We start from the raw sequence: 17,963 nt of genomic DNA, 5'->3' as shown, positions 1-17,963 counted from the left end.
ATACAAATACATTGATATGTCATCTACCTCTCCTTTGACAGAAGCATGCACAACGGCACAGTTTCTGGGAAACTTACAGGTCCTATTGGTGTGAGCTGTGTCAACTATACATTTACTTATAAATGTAAAAGATGGGCATACGTAAGCCTTAAATCCCTAATTAGATAACGATGCAGCTATTCTGTAAGCTCTATAGCTATTCGGATAAGCTCTTTTCCAAAGCTATTACATCAACGCTAATAGTTAAAGGGAACCTGTCACCCCCAAAATCGTGGTGAGGTAAGCCCACCGGCATTGGGGTCTTAACTACAGCATTTTGGAATGCTGTAGATAAGCCCCAGATGTATCCTAAAAGATGAGAAAAAGACGTTAGATTATACTCACCCAGGGGCGTTCCCGCTGTTGGTCCGGGTCCGGCGCCTCCCATCTTCATCAGATGACGTCCTCTTCAGGTCTTCATGCTGCGGCTCCGGCAAGGGCATACTTATTCTGCCCTGTTGAGGGCAGAGCAAAGTACTGCAGTGCGCAGGCGCCGGGAAAGGTCAGAGAGGCCCGGCGCCTGCGCACTGCAGTACTTTGCTCTGCCCTCAACCGGGCATACAAAGTACGCCTGCGCCAGAGCCGCAGCATGAAGACCCGAAGAGGACGTCATCTGATGAAGATGGGAGGCGCCGGACCTGGACCAACAGCAGGAACGCCCCTGGGTGAGTATAATCTAACGTCTTTTTCTCATCTTTGGATACATTGGGGGCTTATCTACAGCATTCCAGAATGCTGTAGATAAGCCCCCGATGCCGGTGGGCTTACCTCACCCGCGATATTGGGGGTGACAGGTTCCCTTTAATGAAATTGGTAAAAATGAATGAAAAAATCTGTAAAGACTGTACCATTTTTTTGTGAGTGGCAATGTATGTCTGTTCCAGAGGTGGATGCATAAAACTTGGGAGTTGGTTTTTCTTGTATTAATTTTAAGTTACAATTTTATTATTAAGCGATTAATCCTTCCTGACATCCATGCGCCGTGTACAAGTGCACATTGCTCAGAAATTAGAAGTATACATCACTACAATAAAATCTACGAGCATCTTTGCTGTTCCATTTAAGCATGTATACGACGCCAGCCAGACTTTGAGAGCTCCACTCAACATATTATTTATTTTTGCACAACAACCAGATGAGGTCATTGCACCCTGTGTCCTTCACCACAGTTATGAGTTTCTCAGAAAAATCGCATTTACTTCTGGTTCCTCCGGAGAATTAAAGCCCACTTTCTGTAAAGTATAAACCAGCACTTTCCTGCAGGTGTTCACAACTGTACTGGTCATGTCACCGAGAGAAATCAGACATTCAATCAGCACTCCGGGGACTGCGATCTTCAATAAAAGTTTCAAACTTTTATTACATGAATAGGACATAGTAAAATGCGACCTTCAAACACTTTTTTTACATGAGTTTTTTTTTCAGTTTTTTTGGTGATTTTTTTTTTGCATTCTTTTATATTTTGATTTAGTGCCCATCTCTGTTGTTCTTTTTTCATTATATTTTTAAAGTTGCACAGCAGGTGATTCCAAGAATTTTGAAATCGCATGATTTCTAATGTCAAAGATGTCACATAAATTACACAAACACACTGTAACTGGGGCATTTTTACTAAAATGGGTGCATGTGAAGGTATCGATAAAGAGTAAATCTCACAATATTAAAGGGGTGGTTTACTAATTTGATAGTGATGAACTATCCTTAGGATTCAATTGAAAGAGAGCTAATGTACAATCTTTTCTATTGCGTGTGCTCCTCTGACTTGTTTTGCACTTACTAGAAAACTATCATCAAGGTAAAACGTTCCTTAAGGTCTCATGCACATGCTCCATGCCTCCATGTTTTAACCCCTTCAAGACCTTGTGTTTTTCTGTTTTGGCGTTTTCGTTTTTTGATCCCTGTCTTGACTTGTTCCACAAAAAATATCGGCAGCTATGGCTGACCTAATGTATATGTATACCTAGAGAAGTAAGTAGGAATTCTATGGGAAAAAAACTAACTAAGGTTGAGAGATTATCATAAAATTTGTTTCAAGGACATTTTGCTTGATTCACCTAGCAGATTCAATTTGGTCAGGCTAATTTGGTTCAAAGGTGCCCCTAAAAGATATTTATTATTTCTCTCTAAACCCCAAACTAAAACAAACAGTGGGCTGGGAAGGGGTTACAAAATAATGAAAGAATATAGTGACTTGTCCTAGGTCCACTCTTCACCTTTCCTACTGATACAAATCCCTGGGTGGTCCTCTGTTGCTTCTTCTGGTCTTTGGATCTTCTGCCATTGAATACTAGACCTCTTCAGGTTGCTTAGGGTATGAGCCAGGTAATTGACAATGACCAAAGGAAGTGATCCCTATACCATGTAGGGAGCTCGGCAGCAGGATAGGTGAGGCTCACCGTTAGGGCATCTGAGTATGATATTGTATTAATTTTTAATATATTCCCAGCCATCCCAATAATCCAAGAAAATTCTGGCTGGACATTTTGCTGTTTTGTACAAAATAAATCCCCCAAAATTTGAATTTATTAGAAAATTCAATAGGGAATTCAATAACGAATTTAATTTGTTACAAATCAATTTGCTCATCTATAATAATGACTCATGAAAATCTGTACAATACAAATCCTCTTTTTGTTTTTTGTTGCAGCAATTTTTTTATTTTCATACATTACAGACTTCAGTCACCAGTGTCCTGAGTTTTCTAGATCTTTAGTACTACAATAGAGCCGTCATTAAATCTTGCATCCACTTATCATAATAAGGTTCTGGTGACCCTTTACCAGTCTGCAAAGCAAAGTTGACAAATGAGCTGTAGAAAACGGGAAAATTCAGTTTATTGTGTACTTCACTAACTAGTTTGAAACTGGTACATATCTAGACTTTTTTTTTAAATGAAGCAATTAAGTAGAGATTGGTATATGTGCTGATGATTCATTGAAATTTGGCCAGGAAATTCTATTTGTACTACATTTATGCTATACAAATCGAAAGTGCAACAATTATCTAAGCTGCTTGTGACTCTGAGGTCTCTTAAATAGTGATGAGTGAACACTAAAATGCTGGGATGCTCGTTACTGGATCCGAGCAATTCCTAATGCTCAAGTGCTTGAAAACAACCCTATAATGTCTTTATCAACAAATATTTTTTAAAAAAACCAAATAGTCAACACTCAAAAAAATATATATATATACCGTCACCAAACTGAGGCTGGGTATTGGTACAGGGGTACAGATCTGGATGATGCCAGACAAAATGGTACATAAGTCTGATATGGCCCTAGTAGGTTCCTTCAGAGCTGTACCTTCCTGACAGTGGAGGTTGGCATCCTAAGTTCGACATGGTGCCCCCACTCTGCGGCGGCTGTCCCTTCTGTCCCTAATGACCCTGTCAGCTACCCACACCCAAGACCCACACCATGCACACAAATAACTTACTTGCGCTGGCTTCAGAGATATTTTGATTAAATTTCCCTAAACAGGGGTGAACAATATACTTGGGTCATATAATAATTACTGGCTTATGTGAAGGACTGACAATAGTTGTCCACTTTGAACATCGGGGACTTCAGTTTACCCTCATATTTATTAGAGATGTATATACTGTAAGCTTACGAGCAGGGCCCTCACTCCTCTTGATATCTGTTTTGAACTGTATTTCTGTTATGCTGTAATGTCTATTGTATGTACAAGTCCCCTCTATAATTTGTAAAGCGCTGCGGAATATGTTGGCGCTATATAAATAAAAATTATTATTATTATTTATTATTATTATATACAAATTCTGTGGCTATCAATAGCATGAAATGATGGACAAATCCACAAAGGCAAGATTAAATATTCTTATGTTAAAGTCTTATACATTCTAATACCTAAGTCAGCTCTATAATCAATTCTTAGCCATCAAGTAAAAATTCCGTAGCAAGCTCTGGCGAAACCTCATAAATGTGTAAGTTCAGCATACCCTCATGGTCACAATGCCACATGCTGCTGTGCACTAAATGGTATCATATATATTGCCATGGATGTACAGTGGGGCAAAAAAGTATTTAGTCAGTCAGCAATAGTGCAAGTTCCACCACTTAAAAAGATGAAAGGCGTCTGTAATTTACATCATAGGTAGACCTCAACTATGGGAGACAAACTGAGAAAAAAAAATCCAGAAAATCACATTGTCTGTTTTTTTAACAATTTATTTGCATATTATGGTGGAAAATAAGTATTTGGTCAGAAACAAAATTTCATCTCAATACTTAGTAATATATCCTTTGTTGGCAATGACAGAGGTCAAACGTTTTCTGTAAGTCTTCACAAGGCTGCCACACACTGTTGTTGGTATGTTGGCCCATTCCTCCATGCAGATCTCCTCTAGAGCAGTGATGTTTTTGGCTTTTCGTTTGGCAACACGGACTTTCAACTCCCTCCAAAGGTTTTCTATAGGGTTGAGATCTGGAGACTGGCTAGGCCACTCCAGGACCTTGAAATGCTTCTTACGAAGCCACTCCTTCGTTGCCCTGGCGGTGTGCTTTGGATCATTGTCATGTTGAAAGACCCAGCCACGTTTCATCTTCATTGCCCTTGCTGATGGAAGGAGGTTTGCACTCAAAATCTCACGATACATGGCCCCATTCATTCTTTCATGTACCCGGATCAGTCGTCCTTGCCCCTGTGCAGAGAAACAGCCCCAAAGCATGATGTTTCCACCACCATGCTTTACAGTAGGTATGGTGTTTGATGGATGCAACTCAGTATTCTTTTTCCTCCAAACACGACAAGTTGTGTTTCTACCAAACAGTTCCAGTTTGGTTTCATCAGACCATAGGACATTCTCCCAAAACGCCTCTGGATCATCCAAATGCTCTCTAGCAAACTTCAGACGGGCCCGGACATGTACTGGCTTAAGCAGTGGGACACGTCTGGCACTGCAGGATCTGAGTCCATGGTGGCGTAGTGTGTTACTTATGGTAGGCCTTGTTACATTGGTCCCAGCTCTCTGCAGTTCATTCACTAGGTCCCCCGCGTGGTTCTGGGATTTTTGCTCACCGTTCTTGTGATCATTCTGACCCCATGGGGTGGGATTTTGCGTGGAGCCCCAGATCGAGGGAGATTATCAGTGGTCTTGTATGTCTTCCATTTTCTAATTATTGCTCCCACTGTTGATTTCTTCACTCCAAGCTGGTTGGCTATTGCAGATTCAGTCTTCCCAGCCTGGTGCAGGGCTACAATTTTGTTTCTGGTGTCCTTTGACAGCTCTTTGGTCTTCACCATAGTGGAATTTGGAGTCAGACTGTTTGAGGGTGTGCACAGGTGTCTTTTTATACTGATAACAAGTTTAAACAGGTGCCATTACTACAGGTAATGAGTGGAGGAAAGAGTAGACTCTTAAAGAAGAAGTTACAGGTCTGTGAGAGCCAGAAATCTTGATTGTTTGTTTCTGACCAAATACTTATTTTCCACCATAATATGCAAATAAATTGTTAAAAAAACAGACAATGTGATTTTCTGGATTTTTTTTTCTCAGTTTTTCTCCCATAGTTGAGGTCTACCTATGATGTAAATTACAGACGCCTCTCATCTTTTTAAGTGGTAGAACTTGCACTATTGCTGACTGACTAAATACTTTTTTGCCCCACTGTATATGGCTAGCAAGCTACAGAAACAAAAGTAAGTTACTTATCTGAATGAAGAGCTTTGGTGGGAGAGATAAAGAATAACCCCAAGATCACTGTGGCTGAGCTCCAGAGATGCAGTAAGGAGATGGGAAGAATTTCCACAAAGTCAACTATCACTGCAGCCCTCCACCAGTTGTGCCTTTATGGCAGAGTGGCCAGATGGAAGCCTCTTCTCAGTGCAAGACTAATGAAAGCCCACATAGCGTTTGCTAAAAAACACATAAAGGACTCCCAGACTATGAGAAATAAGGTTCTCTGGTCTGATGAGGTGGAGATAGCCCTTTATAGTGATAATTCTAGGCGGTATGTGTGGAGGAAACCATGCACTGCTCATCACCTGCCCAATACAATTCCAACAGTGAAATATTTTGGTGGCAGCATCATGCTATGGGGGTGTTTTTCAGCTGCTGGAACAGGACGACTAGTTGACATTGAAGGAAACATGAGAGACAGAGATATCCTGGATGAAAACCACTTCCAGAGTGCCCTGGACCTCAGACTTGGCCGAAGGTTCACCATCCAAAAAGACAATGACCCTAAGCACACAGCTAAAATAACAAAGGAGTTGCTTCAGAACAAGTCTGTGACCAATCTTGACTGGCCCAGCAAGAGCCCTGACCTAAACCCAATTGAGCATCTCTGGAGAGACCTGAAAATGTCTGTCCACCAACGTTCACCATCCAACTGACGGTACTGGAGGGAATCTGCAAGGAAGGATGGCAGAGAATCCCCAAATCCAGGTGTGAAAAACTTGTTGCATCATTCCCAAGAAGACTTATGGCTGTACTAGCTCAAAAGGGTGCTTCTATTCAATACTGAGCAAAGGGTCAGAATACTTATGACTAGGGTTGAGCGAAACAGATCGGCAATTTTCAAAAGTCGCCAACTTTTAGCAAAGTCGGGTTTCGTGAAATGTCACCTTACAATAGCAAGGTGACATTAACCCTTCATTACCCCATATCCCACCGCTACACGGGAATGGGAAGAGAGTGGCCTAGTGCCAGAATAGGCGCATCTTACAGATGTGCCTTTTCTGGGGTGGCTGGGGGCAGATGTTTTTAGCTGGGGGGGCCAATAACTGTGGACCCTCTCCAGGCTATTAATATCTGCCCTCAGTCACTGGCTTTACTAATCTGGTGGAGAAAATTGTGCGGGAGTCCACGCCTATTTTTTCCGCGATTTAACCCTTAAATGTAATAGCTAGAGCACCGAAGTTTTGCATATACACACTACTAACATTAGTAGTGTGTAATATGCAAAAAAAAAGGGGGATATGACATGGTTTACTGTATGTAAACCATGTCTCATACCATGTCGGGTTTAGGCAGGAGAAATGAAATTGAATTACCGGCTTTTCTGCTATATCGCGCTGAAGCAAATATAAAAAAAAAAATTCCCATTGACTTTGCATTGGGTTTCATGTTTCGGCCGATCCCCGACCCCGACTTTTTAATAAGATCGGCCGATTTCACTCGACCCGACTTTTGAGAAAGTCGGGTTTCGTGAAACCCGACTCGACCTCAAAAAATGAAAAGTCGCTCAACCCTACTTATGACCATGTAGTATTTCAGTTTCTCTTTTTTAATAAATTTGTAAACATTACTACAGTTCTGGTTTTTTTCAGTCAAGATGGGGTGCAGAGTGTACATTAAAATGAACTTTTTTGAATTTACCAAATGGCTGCAATGAAACAAAGAGTGAAAAATTTAAAGGGATATGAATACTTTATGCACCCACTGTAACCCTCCAAAAAAGTGTTGACTTTTCTTTTGTTTCAATTGCTCATCCATATACAGTACTATTAGGTGCTCGGGGGTACATTTTGGTGGTATTTAACCATCCCAAAAACCGTTAAAAAATTTGTTGGTATAAAATTACTGATCCATATACTTTTGCATGCTCTGGGGTACATTGTGGTGGTGTATAACCCTCCAAAAAAGATTTAAAAAAATGTATCTGGATTCAATTACTCATCTATAGAGTATTATGTCCTGTGGAGTATATTTCACTGGTATATAACCCTCCAAAAAAGCATTGAAAAATGTATCTGGATCCAGTTACTCATCCATATACTATTACGTGCTCTGGCGTAGATTGGGGTGATTTCTATCCCTCAAAAAGATTGCTCAAAAATATATCAGAATTGCATTGTTCATCCAAAGCATTTTTTTACTTTTTAATTTAAGATCTGTAAAGGGGCCTTCCCCCAGTTATTGCTACATTTTATGCTGTCTCAAAAATCCATAAGGGCTATCCACATTTAAGAGGGAAAATAATAGTGTCTGGAATAGACGCTTTGGCCCAGAATAGTAGCATCTATCTTGACCAAATTTTGAGACCATTTGGTGTATCCCTGCCATCATACTTAAGAGACACCACAGATTTGCTAACTAAGTTGGATGGAATAACAGTAGAATCAGGTACAACACTGTTTTCTATTGATGTTGAAGCCCTATATTTTAGTATACACCATGATGCGGGCTTAAAAGCAGTCAAGTACTTTATGAGCACAAGAGGTAACCATTTTTTTCACACAATGATTTTGTGTTGGAACTATTGGAATATGTCCTGCGGCACAACTTTTTCCTATTCAATGGCAGATACTACCAGGAGCTCAGGGGCACCGCAATGGGTAGCCCCTGTGCACCCACTTATGCAAATTTGCTCCTGGGCTGGTGGGAGGATACTGTGGTCTTTGGGGAAGGGGATGCAGTCTGGGGTCCCTATATTCAATTCTGAGGCCGTTATATAGACGACATTCTCGTCCTCTGGACGGGTGATACAACTACTTTCAGTTCCTTTATGGAATTTCTGAATGATAATCAATTGGGTCTCAAATTCACACATGAAATGGGGGGCAATGACATAGCTTTTCTGGATGTGAGAATTGCTATAGAGAATAATGGCTCATTGAAAACCACCCTCTTTCGGAAGCCTACGGCAGCCAATGGCTTATTAAGATGGGAGTGTTATCATCCTACCCCATTAAAACGTGGTATACCCAAGGGGCAGTTCCTTAGATTGAGACGGAACTGCTCCAGGGGCACAGATTACAACAAAGCCAGGGACCTAAAAAGAGGTTCTCTTACCAAGGGTATCCTAGAGCCCTGCTGGATGAGGCATGTAACAATGTAAGAATGACTGATAGAGCCACACTGCTTCACCCACGCCCGAGGGACAATGAAAAACTACAAACCAGACTAATAGGTACCTTTGATGACCAGCAACCGAAAATAATGGGGATCCTGAGAAAACACTGGCGTATCTTAAAAACAGACCCGGATCTGGTCACATGGATTTCCCCTTATCCCTCAGTACCATACAGGAAGGGGAGATCCATCAGGAACAATGTAGTGAGGAGTCACTACAATCCCCCTCAGAAAGTGGAGACATGGCTGGCCAACAGGGCGTTGGGCACGTTTAAAAGTGGCCATTGTAGCTTTTGTAAATATGTCACACCATCCAATATGTTTCAAAACTCAGTAACAAAATGTGTATACAAGAATAAGTGGTTTTGGAACTGTAAGACAGAGGGAGTACTCTATGTGTGCACATGTTCCTGCCCCATGGATTAAGTGGGGAAAATGAAACAGCAATTATGTGTAAGGATAGGGGAACACTTAGGTGACATTAGAAATAAGAGAGATACCACCTGGCGAGACACGTTAATACTGTGCACAAGGGTGACATGGACAGCATTAGGTTTAAAGTCATCGAAGTAGTGAAACCCCTGATTAGACAGGGACACTGGGATAAGAAAATCCTCCAGCGTGAATTTAGGTGGATTTTTTGGATGGAGAGTATGAGCCCTGGAGGCATAAATGAGCAACTAACCTATACTTGCTTCATATAAGTCCTATACGTGTTTTTGATATATTGTGACAGAGTAACCTTTTAGTCCAGATTTAAACTGATTTTCCGTCTTTAGTTGCTGCAGTTTAATTTAATTCATGCAGAGTTACCTACAACACTTTAGTCATGAGTGTATCTATGTATCTGGGCCAATACCCTCATTTCTATAACTGAATATGCAGATGTTTTATCTGTAATTGTGGATGTGGATGTGGAGACGGAGATCGGCAAGTGCTTCTGCAAGAAATGTGTACAGTAGAACTTGGTAGACCATTGCACATACCCAGGCCGCGATATACACTGACGGCCAATGGGAAACAAAGTGCTGAATACATTGCCTGTGATAGAGAGGAAGACACAGGGGTAACATTGCGCATGCCCAGGCCGCAATATGTAGCTGCGGTCCTAGGGAAGTAAGCGCGGAGTGCACAGCCTGTGACATGAAGGAGGGTAAAGATAACAGTGCGCATGCCCAGAGCTTTGGAAAGCATCGCAGGCCCACAGCACGGAAGTGAGGGGCGAGATAGCGGAAGCCAATGATTGAGAGAGGAAATAAGGCTAGCAATACAGGACGGCGTGCGCTCCACTGAATGAAAAAGGTGAGTGCGGTGCCCCAGGGTCCTGGTCATCGCAGTGGTATTGCTTTCCTCTCGGGGAGAGTGATGCTACGTTTGGAGGCAAAGAAGGATAACTGCATCCAGTTATCACAAACATGCAACACATTTCACACTCCAGACCACCAGGGGAGTTTCTGCTCCTATTTATTAGGTCACTTCCCATATATATATATATAACTAGTAGTCTGTAGGGAAAGGTAGTCAGTTCCTGACAAAAGTCAGTTCCTGGCAGAGCTCTAGACAGGAGTTCTGTCAGTTCCACACCAGAGTCTGAGGAGGATGGAAGGTTAAAGGAGCTGTGCATGCCCTCATAGGTGTAGCTCCCAGAAAGAGACATTGAAAGGCAGAATTGTATTGCAGCGAGCGTGAAGGAAGTCGAAGCAAAGAAGAGGATACCAGAAGGGGACCAGCCCCGCTCAAGCTGTCTCCTTCTGAGGTGCAACATCCCGGTAGCCGGAATACCGAGGGAGTAAGGACCTCTATGCCTTATTTCAGAGACTGGCAGGACAGCTAGTTGCAGGTTACCTGTCCGCACCTACACCCAGGAGGCACTGTGACACCAACAGACCCGGGTTATCTAAGAGACCCTATGAACAGGCTCAAGTCACCAGTCTAAGGGTTTTGTCCTATCCTATATGGGGGACAGAGAGCATGAAACACCACATCTGTGAGACCCTTATGTGAAGCCATAGGCAGTAAGGAACTACACCACCACAGCGCAAGGGAAGGCTACTGATTTCCACCTGGACTTGCTTTCAAACCGGCCGGATTCTGCCTGCCTTGTGATCTGGTGCCCTGGACTGTGGATGCTGAAGTCTTCAGTAAAGGTAAAGAGACTGCAACCCTGTGTCCTTGTTCTACACTGCGCCATTCACCATTCACCATCTATACACCGGGAAGCCCTGGGATACACTTCACCTGTGGGAAGGTATACCTTCTAGCTGCCATAACGTAACCCCAGCGAACCCCTTAAAGCAGCGTCGGTCACCCTGACCAAATACCACAGGTGGCGTCACGAACATAAACTCTATCCCTTTAATTACCTTTCCCTTTTACATGGATGTCCCAGGGCCACGGACTGGGTCAGCCACTGTGACATCCCTACTGTGAACTGCAGGACCCAGTACCGAGTACCCCGCTGCCCTGATGGGGCGCTCCATGAGCGTATCACAATTATCAAAACATGAGCTCAGATACCCTAAAAGACTAATGGGGCAAGATAAGGAACTAAGTATTCCGAGATGGGAGCACTTATGGTAACAGAACCATTAAATTGAATGTGGTAACCTCCATTTCTCCACATGCACTTTAAGGCCACTATGGATTTGCCTCTATTGATGGTCCCCTGATGAGCCCCTATACTAGGAGGAGGCGAAACGTGTAGGGACGTGGACTATGGAACAATTTATGTGATTCAGATAAGTAACTTACTTTTGTTTCTGTTGCTTGCTAGCCATATACATCCATGGCAATATATTTGATACCATTTAGTGCACAGCAGCATGTGGCATTGTGACCATGAGAGTGTGGTGAACTTACACATTTATGAGGTTTTGCCAGAGCTTGCTATGGAATTTTTACTTGATGGCTGAGCATAAATATACATGCTGTGGTCTAGAAAGACGCGCCGCATGTGCGCATATGCAGCGATGCATAAAATCCCATCCACTATGCTGTAACATCTGGCCACTGTGGATTGGCCGCTGCAGCTGTATGCAGTGTCCAATCCACAGCATTTCCTGATCATGGAAACATCCCCTTATGGTACAGTTATATAAAATAGAAAAATCTGCTGAGGATTTTTGTGCAGCGGAATATCTGCCGTCGGGGTCACACGGGGGTGCCTAGGGTCTACCAAGTACAATTGTCGTAGCTATAGAAACTCCAGATGGAAAAAAAATAAAAAAAGAGAATGAATGTATTTATATTAATTAAATGGAAAATTTATACTATGAGGAAACCCCTACCTCAATATTACCAGTGGCCTGATATTACAATTTAGTGGGTGAATTTGCCAAGATTATTATAGTTTTATGACTTTATGACTTTAAAAGGGAAATCCTGTAATGAAAACTATGAAAGGTGTTATATGACGTTCAGTGCTCTTCAGATTGGGGCCAATCATTATGAGATGGTAACGGCTTTTATTAATTTTAGTAGTTGATTTTCACTTACGGCCATTAGAATGCAGTTTAGTGGAGTAACGAAAAGTATGAAGGGAAATAGTATCACATTCTCAGGTAATTAGTGCCTTATTCAAATGTATATTTTTTTGCAATAGAAATAATAGAACAATCTGTAAAATATTTAGAATTGAGAGTCCTCAGTGGTTGACACCGTTTAATGGCTAACTGAAAAGATGGTAACAAATTGCAAGCTTTCGAGACTACTCAGGCCTCTTCAGTTAGCCATTAAAAGGTATCAACCACTGAGGACTCTTACCGTATATACTCGAGTATAAGCCGAGATTTTCAGCCCAAATTTTTGGGCTGAAAGTGCCCCGCTCGGCTTATACTCGAGTCACGGTAGCGGTGGGGTCGGCGGGTGAGGGGGTGAGGGCGCTGAGGCATACTTACCTAGTCCCAGCGATCCTCGCGCTGTCCCTGCCGTCCCACGGGCTTCGGCGCTGCAGCTTCTTCCTCTCTTCAGCGGTCACGTGGGACCGCTCATTACAGAAATGAATAAGCGGCTCCACCTCCCATAGGGGCGGAGCCGCTTATTCATTTCTCTAATCAGCGGTGCCGGTGACCGCTGATAGAGAAAGAAGCTGCGGCACCGAAGACAGGAGGGGACAGCGCGAGGATCGCCAGGACTAGGTGAGTATAGCATATTCACCTGTCCTCGTTCCAGCCGCCGGGCGCCGATCCATCTTCCCGGCCGGCGCCTCCATCTTCCCGGCATCTCTGCTCTCTGACTGTTCAGGCAGAGGGCGCGATGACGCATACAGTGTGCGCGGCGTCCTCTGCCTGATCAGTCAGAACAGAGACGCCGGGAAGATGGAGGCGCCGGAACGAGACGCCGGGAGCTGCAATCAAGGGAGGTGAGTATGTGTTTTTTTTTCTTTATTGCGGCAGCGGCGGCACAAATTTATGTGGAACATCTATGGGGCACAGTGAACGGTGCAGAGCACCGTATATGGCACAGCACAGCTATGGGGCACAGTGAACGGTGCAGAGCACCGTATATGGCACAGCACAGCTATGGGGCACAGTGAACGGTGCAGAGCACCGTATATGGCACAGCTATGGGGCACAGTGAACGGTGCAGAGCACTATATGGTTCACACCTATGGGGAAATATGAACGGTGCAGAGCACTATATGGCACAGCTATGGGGAAATAATGATCTATTTTTATTTTTGAAATTCACCGGTAAATGCTGCATTTCCACCCTAGGCTTATACTCGAGTCAATAAGTTTTCCCAGTTTTTTGTGGCAAAATTAGGGGGGTCGGCTTATACTCGGGTCGGCTTATACTCGAGTATATACGGTAATTCTAAATACTTGTCTATCTACTGGCTAACACGGTACCAAGACATATATCTTTCCTGTAGAACAATCTGTCACATTTTAGATCATCCTCTCAGCAATGTACGGCAAGGTACAGCTGTGGTTAGCTGTCCAACTGATAAGTTTGCTATTCTTGAACTTCTTACCCTATTCATTACCCCTGTTTTCCCTGAGTTCCAAACCTCTTGTTCAATTATACTGTTTTCCCCATTTTCTCCCTGCGAGGAGTCAACCTGTAAAAGTAAACCCCACGTTAACCCTTGCTCTGCCTCCGACCTGCTACTGCATCTTGCAACCTGCTCGCATGTGAATATGCGCTTACTGGTACCAAAAGAGAAAAAAACTCCGTAATTTTTTTTTATACATTTATAGAATTTACAATTGCAATGCAATATGGTGCAACCTATTTTTTCCTAGCATAATTTTAAAATAAATAATATCTGCACTAAATTTGGGATTTGGATCTCGTAAATATACTAGTAGTGTTACTGTATGATTGCAAAGGCATCAGCTGTGTATTAGTAAGCATAAAATCAAAGTCTGGCATTCTGCGTAATTGATATAAATATAAAATGTGCTTTAATTTACCTCGAAAACTGGAGTAATTCATACGTTTTGTGTGGACTCCGCTCAAATAAAAACCAGCGCTAGAAGATAATGATGTAGCAAGGATATATTGCGTATAGCAGCTCTGATCACTTTTTTTATTATTTTACTTTTTTTGCCCCAAATATTTTAAGTATTTAAGAATTGCCAAACTTATGTGTTATGTAGTGAATTCTCTAAGGTTCTTGTGTATTTAATAAGGTCTTTAGGACTTTGCTCTTGGAGGACTAGACTTCCTTTCATGTTTTATTGTTGACTATGTAATCAATTGTACTTCAAAAACAAATACATTTTTCACGGTCTAATCCCGTAGACACATTTGCTTAGTGTGACCCATAAAACAGTCTCAGTGGATTGTGGAAGTGTTGTTTTCTACAGTCTGATGAGATGTGGAAAGATTTCTGCATTGGTAGGTTAGTATCATGAAAATAATAATTACTAGTACTATTATATTATATGTACATCCATTAATAATAATATAGTTATCATTATTATTATTATTATTATTATTCTCATTACTGTACATACATTAATTCACATTTTCCTGTGACATGTATTAAACTTCTCTTTGTAGAATCATTATATTCTGAGGATCATACAGAGATTAGTGGCACACATACACTTCTTATCCTATAAAAACTTTCTGCTTAACGGGATTGTCCGATCTTAAGCTACAAGTTTGCAGTCACTCTATGTGACTGCAGACTGGTGAATCCTGCGAGGAGTCTATGGTGTCGGCGCAAAAAACGGGTAGTCATGTGACTGCAAGTATGCAGTACACATGCTTCCGGGCACAGCCACAGTCCGACTAGGCTCACCTACGCTAAATGCAAGTGCGCTGAGCGAGGCTGGAAGCAGTCTAGTTGGAATGTGGCCGGGCGTATGCATATCGCAGTCACATGTCTGCTCAATCCCTGCACTGGCATCGGAGAGTCCTGACAGCACACAATGGCAAGTCTGCAGTCATATACTGTAGACTAACTGCAGACTTGTAGCTTAAGTCTGCGCAACCCCTTCAAGATCATTTTGCATGAACTTTCTTCTTTTCTATAAACCATAGAATGTCGAGCAAGTAGGTCATTCTTTTTTAAAAAAGAGCGTCTTAATTTTGAGACAGCAGACCAACTGCAGACTTTCTGTTTTAAAAGGTAATTGCACAAATCTTACAGGATGTGTCTGAAACTTTGTCCTTAATGTTGGCCAACGACGGTAAATTATAAGGCTAAGTTCACACTAGGCGTTTGTGCAGCATTTTTTAAAATGCTTTTTTTAGGTACAGTAAATGTTCAGCTGCTTTTTACAGTACCAGCACAGTGTTTTTTTTGTCATCAGGATTTTGTGCTTTGCATGTAAAAAAAACATGCACCATAGAGCATGTCACTTGTTTCAGCATTTTTTCAGCCTTTTTCATCCATTGAAATGAATGGGTGGTGAAAAAAAACGCTGAAAACATGCACCAAAAATGGATGTATCAGGTTTTACTGCGTTTTTTGTGCCAAAATTTGATTCCATGGAATAGGACTTTTTTTTCGACACTAAACTTTTCCAGTGTGCACAAGAGACAAATGTAGCATGCCAAAACCGCAGTAAAAAAAAACAACACAAAAATGCAGCAAAAAAGGGCAAGAAAAAACAAGAGATCCACCATGTAGTTAAGATGGCGGCAACCCAGATGCAGAAATACCGATGAGGCAACCACTCACAGCCTACCAATCCCAATGGAGGGGCGGCTGCTTAGTATATTACTGCCCAATTGAGACTTGTATGTAGCGCTGTTCACACAATGGAAATTTTTACACTTTTTTTGGGGTGCAGTTGGGCACATTTGGTCTTGTAAACTGTGGTGCCTGTTCACATGGAATGCATTTGGATAGCGAGTGCTGGGCAGCCACCCCCTCCATTTGATTGATAGATTGTGAGTGGTTGCCTCATCGGTATTTCTGCACCTGTGTTGCAGCCATCTTAACTTTATGGGTCCACTGCACCAAACAGTACATTTGTTTGGAGGTCTAGGTAGGTAAGCATCTCTTTCTTTTTGCTAGTATTTTATGAATTTTTGGAGGATCTGTAAGTCCTCTTTTTGTGCTATATTTGTTTATTGTTAGGACTGGTAAGCATGGGGACCTGTGACAGGGGTTGCAAGCTTGTGTATTTTGACCAAAATATTAATTAATAACACACATATTTTTATATGTGTTTTTTGCACTTTGTAAGCGGTGCAGTTGGACCCCTTTGGACTTGTAAACTGTGGTGTTTGTTCACATGGGATTCATTTGGTTACCACTTGGCAGTCTCAATAAATATAACCCCAGGCTCATAGTGCAAAATGTCCAAGTACCATGTCCTGGGCACTATAAATCCTACTCCAAAAAGTACTGATATAATTAAAGGAGAACATAAGGAGCGTTAAACATACCAACGTAAAAAAGTATAAAATTTTATTGAAACATAAACAAAAGACATATACAAACACATGCATGAAATTAAGGACACTAAAAAACACCCCTAACACCCACACTGGTCCTCAAAGGTATAAGGCGTGTACATAGTACCAGAAAAAGTGTCACGCAAGTGGTACAAAATGGGCAACCGTGTCCGTATAGAGCATCATGGACCCTAGACTGAGCCCCTATGGTCCTGAGTTATAGACCTAAAATGGGGCTTACAGACAGTGCTGCAATACAAACAGTCTATGATCCCGGACACACTCTAAGAAACCGATGACACTGCCGGTATAAAACATGCATATAGCGTCATAGGACTTCCCCTTGAGAAAGCAAAGAGAACGCTAGAGCGAAACGCGCGTCGGGGGTGTCGCCCAACTCTTTTGATCCCTTCACCCGGGTAAGAGGTACGTTTTGGCTACTGATTTCACTGCGTCTATGACGCTATATGCATGTTTTATACCGGCAGTGTCATCGGTTTCTTAGAGTGTGTCCGGGATCATAGACTGTTTGTATTGCAGCACTGTCTGTAAGCCCCATTTTAGGTCTATAACTCAGGACCATAGGGGCTCAGTCTAGGGTCCATGATGCTCTATACGGACACGGTTGCCCATTTTGTACCACTTGTGTGACACTTTTTCTGGTACTATGTACACGCCTTATACCTTTGAGGACCAGTGTGGGTGTTAGGGGTGTTTTTTAGTGTCCTTAATTTCATGTATGTGTTTGTATATGTCTTTTGTTTATGTTTCAATAAAATTTTGTACTTTTTTACGTTGGTATGTTTAACGCTCCTTTTGTTCTCCTTTAATTATATCACTTGGCAGTCTGCCTGATCTAATAGAAGGGTGTTACTACTAGGCTGTTAACCTGGATGCTGTGCATCTCCATTTTGTGAACAGCGCCACATACAAGTCTTTATTGTGCAGTAATATGCCAAGCAGCCACCCCCTCCATTAGTGTGGTAGGTTGTGAGTGGTTGCCTCATCGGTATTTTTGCACTTGTGTTGCTGCCATCTTAGGCTTCTTTCACACTTCCGTTGTTTGGGGTGTGTCTATGTAACATAGCCATGTTGCAATTTTTGGATTGCTACATGTGTACAAGATCACAAGATCAGAAACACCATCAGCACATGAATGCAGAGGTAAAAACACCATTAGTTTTCAATATTGAAGAAAGAAACAGCCCTCACCATTGCTTCTTAAAAAAGGTTAATGTCCTTTATT

Source organism: Ranitomeya imitator, chromosome 1 (genome assembly GCF_032444005.1).
Source record: "Ranitomeya imitator isolate aRanImi1 chromosome 1, aRanImi1.pri, whole genome shotgun sequence".
NCBI lineage: Eukaryota > Metazoa > Chordata > Amphibia > Anura > Dendrobatidae > Ranitomeya > Ranitomeya imitator.
The sequence above is the reverse complement of the archived record's forward strand: the minus strand, read 5'-3'. Positions refer to the sequence as shown.